Raw genomic sequence first — 7304 nt, 5'->3', positions numbered from 1 at the left:
CTTTATTTCTTTGTCTTTGTGGCCCATCTATAATTTTCCCTCTCTTGGGTTTCTATTTTCCCTCTCTTGGGGTATCATCATCCGCAACTGGGGATGGAATTGGGGTACCTGCACAAAGGGGTCAGCATTGGGGTTGGGGTTAAGGTCAGGGCTTAGGCTGGGGATGGGACTAGAGATAGGGCATTAGTCATGTGGGTTAGGGGAAATCAAAGTTGGGAGTCCGGTCCCCGAAGGGGGCCGGGCTCCAAATGCACTGTCCATACCTGCTCCCATCCCGGGCGTCAAGGCCCCCCATAGCATGCCCCAAGAGGCTGTGATCGTCCAACGGACCGGTAATGATGTCCCTATCCCGTTTCCAAAAATTACCCGTAATTAGGTTAGTATTGTAATTTTGTTTTGTGTTTTAATAATGTACTTATGTGTCCTTTCTTTGTTTCTCTTTGTCTTTCACTTCTTTTTCTCTATTTGTTTTCCCTTTCTTGGGTTCTCTCTTTTTCTTTTTACGTGACTTGTTTGTCTTTTCACTTTGCTTTCTGTCTGTGTTTCCTTTTGTCTTTATTTCTCTTTGTCTTTCACTGCTTTTTTTCTCTATGCGTTTTCCCTTTCTTGGGTTCTCTCTTTTTCTTTTTACGTGACTTACTTGTCTTTTTACTTTGCTTTCTTTCATATCTTTGTTTGTCCCACTGTTGTTCTCTTTGTTTACACTTGTTTTTCTCTTTGTTTTCTTTCAACACTTTGTTTATATTTGTCTCTTAATGGCACCCCCTGTCCTTTTTGACATCCCGTCCTTTGTTCACTCTATTTGTATTTATGGCACCCCCTTCCTTTAAATCCTTTCCGTTATTTGGCGTACGTTATTCTTTGTTCTTCTTTGATCATTTGGGCCGTCGCGACGTTTCGGCCGATATAGGCCTTCCTCAGGCTGGCCCAACATGTCTGTATGTGTTTTCTGTGTGCCTCCCTTGGCTTTTATAGTGTGCTGTCTCCTCCCACTCTTGGGCTTTCCGTTTCATTATTTTCCTGTTTATTATTCTTAATGTTTTGTCCTGTCTTTTCTTTAGCTTTTTGTTTCCTTTGTCCTTGTTCTGTCTTCCCCTGTGATTTTTTGTGTGATGTCCAATTGTTTTATGTCCTCCAAGTCCTCCTTATATTTTTCTGTCCCGATTATGTGTTTCTCGTTTTGGCTAGGGTTAGGGTTTGGGTAAGGAAAGGGGTCCCAGGCAGAAGTCTGGGTCCCCTGGTGCACGCTCACTCGACTGGGGTGGGCACTGATGCCCCCGGATCAAAAAATTGCCCATCATTGGGTAGTAGTGGCCATTAGTTGTTCTATTGAGCCCGTCGCGACGTTTCGGCGTTACTTCGCCTTCATCAGGCTGGGCTCAATGAAGGTAGGGACTGGTTTGTCCTCTATTTATACTTTTTCTTTACTTAGCTTTTCTTTCTGACTTTTTTTTGTCTTACTTTTTTCTGTTTCTTCTTACTTAGGTTTTTTCTTGGCTTTTTAATTTTTTCTGTACTTAGTTTTTTCTATTTTTCTCTCTGTCACTTTTTCTGTTTTTATGTGACTTTCCTCTTTTCCTCTCAACCCTACTTGGGGAGCTGTCTTACTCTCTCTCTTTTTTCTCTTCTCAACCCTACTTGGGGAGCTTTCTTTCTATCCTTTTTCTTTATGGCACCCCCTATTCCTTAGTCCACTCTTTCTATCATCTTGTTTTTCTGGCACCCCCATCCTTAGTAACCACTCTATTTAGGCTTCTTTTTCTGTTTTTTGTTTTTCCATTTTTTTAGGCTTTTTTTCTGTTTTTTCTGGGGTTGGGACAGGGAGGGGGGGATAGGTTAGGGTTAGGGAAGGAGATGTGGGTAGGGGCATCGCCCACTCCACCGGGACCTGGCTGGTAAGGGTTTGGGTAAGGAAAGGGGTCCCAGGCAGAAGTCTGGGTCCCCTGGTGCACGCTCACTCGACTGGGGTGGGCACTGATGCCCCCGGATCAAAAAATTGCCCATCATTGGGTAGTAGTGGCCATTAGTTGTTCTATTGAGCCCGTCGCGACGTTTCGGCGTTACTTCGCCTTCATCAGGCTGGGCTCAATGAAGGTAGGGACTGGTTTGTCCTCTATTTATACTTTTTCTTTACTTAGCTTTTCTTTCTGACTTTTTTTTGTCTTACTTTTTTCTGTTTCTTCTTACTTAGGTTTTTTCTTGGCTTTTTAATTTTTTCTGTACTTAGTTTTTTCTATTTTTCTCTCTGTCACTTTTTCTGTTTTTATGTGATTTTCCTCTTTTCCTCTCAACCCTACTTGGGGAGCTGTCTTACTCTCTCTCTTTTTTCTCTTCTCAACCCTACTTGGGGAGCTTTCTTTCTATCCTTTTTCTTTATGGCACCCCCTATTCCTTAGTCCACTCTTTCTATCATCTTGTTTTTCTGGCACCCCCATCCTTAGTAACCACTCTATTTAGGCTTCTTTTTCTGTTTTTTGTTTTTCCATTTTTTTAGGCTTTTTTTCTGTTTTTTCTGGGGTTGGGACAGGGAGGGGGGGATAGGTTAGGGTTAGGGAAGGAGATGTGGGTAGGGGAAATCAAAGTTGGGAGCACGGTCCCCGAAGGGGGTTAGGGTGTGGAAAAGGAAACAGGGTCCCAGCAATTGCTGGTCCCCTGTTGGTGCACTCTCACTCGACTGGAGTGGGCATTGATGCCCCCTGATCAAAAAATTACCCATCTTGGGTTATAGTTGCTAGCTGTTTGTGATTGAGCCCGTCGCGACGTTTCGGCGTTGTTTCGCCTTCATCAGGCTGGGCTCAATGATGTAGGGACTGTCTTGTCCTCTATTTATATGTTTCCCTTAACTTAGGTTTTCTTTGTGACTTTCTTGTCTTCTATTTCTCTGTTTCTTCTTACTTAGGTTTTTTTCTGCATTTTCTTAGCTTTTTCTGTGCTTTTTTCTGTTTTTCTCAACCCTGCTTGGGGAGTTCTATTTTCCTGTTTGTCTCAACCCTACTTGGGGAGCTTTTCTTTCATGTGCTTTCTTCTTAGCTTTCTCTGTACTTTTTTCTTAGTTTTTCTCTATTTTTCTTCTCTGTGGGTTAGGGTTAGGGTTAGGGGTTAGGGGTTAGGAAATGAGCAGGCCCGGCTATGCCGGAACCTGAGTGCACGGGCCATCATTGGGACTGGTGTTGGTGCCCCCTGTTCAAAAAATTACCCTTAAGCGGGTGTAGTGCACTGGGGTTGGGCCATTCGCGACGTTTCGGCTTAATTTAGCCTTCTTCAGGCTGGCCCACCCGCTCTTGTGTTCAATTTCGCCACTCTGGGCCTTTTATACTCCTGTTTTTCGTTTCTGTTTTTCTTAACTTTTTTCTGTTTCTTAGTTTTTACTTGTTCTCAGTTTTTTCTGCTTTAGCTCTCCCTTTTTCAATCTTTTTCTGTTGTTCTTTGTTCTTTCTTTCTCTTTGTATTTCTGTTTTTCTTTATACTTGTTCTTTATTCTTTGTTTCTCCTTATCTTTCTCTTTGTATTTCTGTTTTTCTTTATACTTGTTCTTTATTCTTTGTTTCTCTTTATCTTTCTCTTTGTATCTCTGTTGTTCTTTTTTCCTTTCTGTTGTTCTTTATTATTTCTCTTTATTTCTCTTGTGTTCTTTACTTTATTCTTTCTTATATTTCTTTAAATGGCACCCCCTTCTCTTTCGACATCCCGTCCTGTTCTGTATTTTTCTCTTTTATGGCACCCCCTTCCTGCAAATCCTTTCTTTTTATACTCTGTCTTTTTTCTGACTTTTCTTGTCCTTTTTTCTCTTAGTTTAGGTTTTTAGGGCTCCCTTAGGGTTAGGGCTAGAAGGGGAGGGGGAGGGGGGCAAAGGGGCTAGGGCTAGGAAAAGGTAGTGGGTGGGTTAGGGTTAGGGGTTAGGGGTTAGGGTTGGGGAAAATGAAGCTCCCCCCTGCACGAGGAGGGCGGGAGCAGTGCACGGGCCATACTTTACTGACCCTTCCCAAGACCCACCACGTCTGCCACTCCGTCTTCCGTGTCCGTTACTCTCCGGTTCCGAATCAGGTAAGTACCTTCCTCATTTAGGCTTCCAGGTAAGTACCGTATTTTTATTATTGTTGTTTTAAATCCAATTGTATTAATATGTTTTTCTTACAGGTTTTTAAATTGTTTTTACCTTGCTTTAGTTTTCAATCAACTTGTTTTTAATTGTGCTTTTAATAAAATTTATGTTTTTCCAATGAATTTCAGTCTCCGTGTTGTTTTTAATGAATTCCAAATTTTAGGTTTCAAATTAGTTTTTTAGGCCATAAATAAGCATGAAAATGAATAAAATTTAAATAAACCTCCCCCAAAAATAACAAACTAAAATAACAAACTAAAATAACAAACAAAACATTTTTAGTTGTGATGCATGGCTTGCGCTAGCTTTCGGCGGTGTTGTGCCTTCTTCAGGCTGTGCTCATGCATCAGAGGCCAAATTCAAATAAAGGAGACTTCTCTCTGCCCCTCCTTTTATAGGCTTTTTTGACTCCTCCCTACGGTGCATTGTGTTTTTCCTTTTTTGGTTTTCTTTTTAGTTTTCTTACTCTACTTTCTTTGGCTTAACCCTATCCTTTTCCTTTCCTTTCTCCTTTCCTACCCTTGCTTTGCCTTCTGTTTCCTTTTACTCCTAATTCCTGCTTCCTTTCCTTTGGTTTACATACCCTCCTTTCCTAATTTCATACCTGGCCGTCATTTTTGTTTATTTCTTTGTCTCTTGGCCTTCATTTTAATTTTACTTGGGGTTCTGTTCCTTGAGGTTAAGGTTAGGGCTGCACCATGGATGGGGCTAGGATTAGGGCCAGGATTGTGGCTGGTTAGGGTTAGGATAGGATCCTGGGGTGGGGATAGTTTAACTAGGGCCGAATTGGCATAGGGGTTAAATTTTGGGTCCAGATTTGGGGTCAGAGGTAATTGAGGGTGGGGGGCAACCAAACAGGGCCCGTAAGTGGCTTTGGCAGTAGGCCTTGGTCAATCTGGTAAACCAGCGGGTTCACAGCAGGCACTGGCTGGTTAGGGTTGGGGAAAATGAAGCTCCCCCCTGCACGAGGAGGGCGGGAGCAGTGCACGGGCCATACTTTACTGACCCTTCCCAAGACCCACCACGTCTGCCACTCCGTCTTCCGTGTCCGTTACTCTCCGGTTCCGAATCAGGTAAGTACCTTCCTCATTTAGGCTTAGGGGTTAGGGGTTAGGGTTAGGGGGTTAGGGGGGGTTAGGGTTAGGGTTAGGGTTAGGGTTAGGGGGTTAGGGTTAGGGTTGAAGAAAAGAATCTGTCCCTCCCGAAGGAGGAACAGAGCGTGCACGGGCCATCAACCCCGATGGCCCGCAGCCTCACATCCCTCTACCTCCATAATTGTTCTTTTAATTTGAAAGGTAAGTATTTCTTTTGCAGGTTTGTCATTTCCCGTGTCCGTTATTTTGGTTTCCAATTTTCAAAGGTAAGTATTTCTGTTTTTGTAGGTTCCCATTTTTCGTGTCCGTTACTTTGGCTTATTTCCAATAAAGTGTTTTCAATCCCAATTTGTTTTCTGTGTGGTTTTTAATTTAGTTTTGAGTTCTCTCTAATTTGAGTTTTTAAGGAAAATCAATAAAAGATGAATTAAAACATGAAATAAAATCCCCCAAAAATAACAAACTAAAACAACAAACTAACGTAAAACAGAAAAAATTAAATGAGTATGCCCTTGTCGCGACGTTTCGAAGGTGTTGCTTCTTCCTCAGGCGAGGGCATACTGAAGAGCTCTGTGTTTGAGCCTCCTATTTATACTCCCCCTCTGATCCCGCCTCCTTGGCTTTCTGTGGCTTTCTTATAGTATGTTTTTCAGCTCATTGCTTTTTTCCAATTCTGCCAGACTTTTTGGCTCTCATTTTTCCCTTTTTCTTTCTTTCTTCTTTTCCAGTCTTCTCCTCTTTCCCCTTTGACTTTTCCTTTTTCATCATCCTTTTCTTCCCTTTTCTTGACCTCTGCCCTTTACCCTTCCTTTTGGCCTACATCTGTCCTCTTTCTCTTCCGAATTTTGGGTTCCTACTAATGCCGACTTGGCTTTTACTACAAACTCTCAACCCTACTTGGGGAGGACTCAACCCGACTTGGGGAGTAAATTTAGAAAGGCGATGTGACTTTGGGTTAGGCTTTAGGTTTCAGCTGGGATTGGGATTACTTGGGCTTCAGATCTAGTACTGGGCTGAGGTTTAAGATTTAATTTCTAAAAACGAAGTAGAAACGGGATTTTCAAAATTATAAAACTTTAGGGCCAGATTAGATCAGGGGGTAGATACAATAGGGCTAGATTCCAAATTAGGGTTAAGAAATTTTAGATAAACAAATTGGTTGAGATTAGGGTTCCAAATTGGGATGGGCTGTCCAATTAGAAATGGTTAGGTTTAGGGTAAATGACTGGGGTAGGGTATAGATGCTAGATTCAGCTTTAACTAGGAGTGAGACCCAAAGACCAACCGGAGCGAGGCACTGGCTGGATAGGGTTGAAGAAAAGAATCTGTCCCTCCCGAAGGAGGAACAGAGCGTGCACGGGCCATCAACCCCGATGGCCCGCAGCCTCACATCCCTCTACCTCCATAATTGTTCTTTTAATTTGAAAGGTAAGTATTTCTTTTGCAGGTTTGTCATTTCCCGTGTCCGTTATTTTGGTTTCCAATTTTCAAAGGTAAGTATTTCTGTTTTTGTAGGTTCCCATTTTTCGTGTCCGTTACTTTGGCTTATTTCCAATAAAGTGTTTTCAATCCCAATTTGTTTTCTGTGTGGTTTTTAATTTAGTTTTGAGTTCTCTCTAATTTGAGTTTTTAAGGAAAATCAATAAAAGATGAATTAAAACATGAAATAAAATCCCCCAAAAATAACAAACTAAAACAACAAACTAACGTAAAACAGAAAAAATTAAATGAGTATGCCCTTGTCGCGACGTTTCGAAGGTGTTGCTTCTTCCTCAGGCGAGGGCATACTGAAGAGCTCTGTGTTTGAGCCTCCTATTTATACTCCCCCTCTGATCCCGCCTCCTTGGCTTTCTGTGGCTTTCTTATAGTATGTTTTTCAGCTCATTGCTTTTTTCCAATTCTGCCAGACTTTTTGGCTCTCATTTTTCCCTTTTTCTTTCTTTCTTCTTTTCCAGTCTTCTCCTCTTTCCCCTTTGACTTTTCCTTTTTCATCATCCTTTTCTTCCCTTTTCTTGACCTCTGCCCTTTACCCTTCCTTTTGGCCTACATCTGTCCTCTTTCTCTTCCGAATTTTGGGTTCCTACTAATGCCGACTTGGCTTTTACTAC

This window comes from Rhamphochromis longiceps, unplaced genomic scaffold (assembly GCF_057381845.1).
Source record: "Rhamphochromis longiceps isolate RC_006_pf unplaced genomic scaffold, R_longiceps_female_GT1.1 unmapped_scaffold_5, whole genome shotgun sequence".
NCBI classification, from domain to species: Eukaryota; Metazoa; Chordata; class Actinopteri; order Cichliformes; family Cichlidae; genus Rhamphochromis; species Rhamphochromis longiceps.
Note: the sequence above shows the minus strand (reverse complement) of the source record.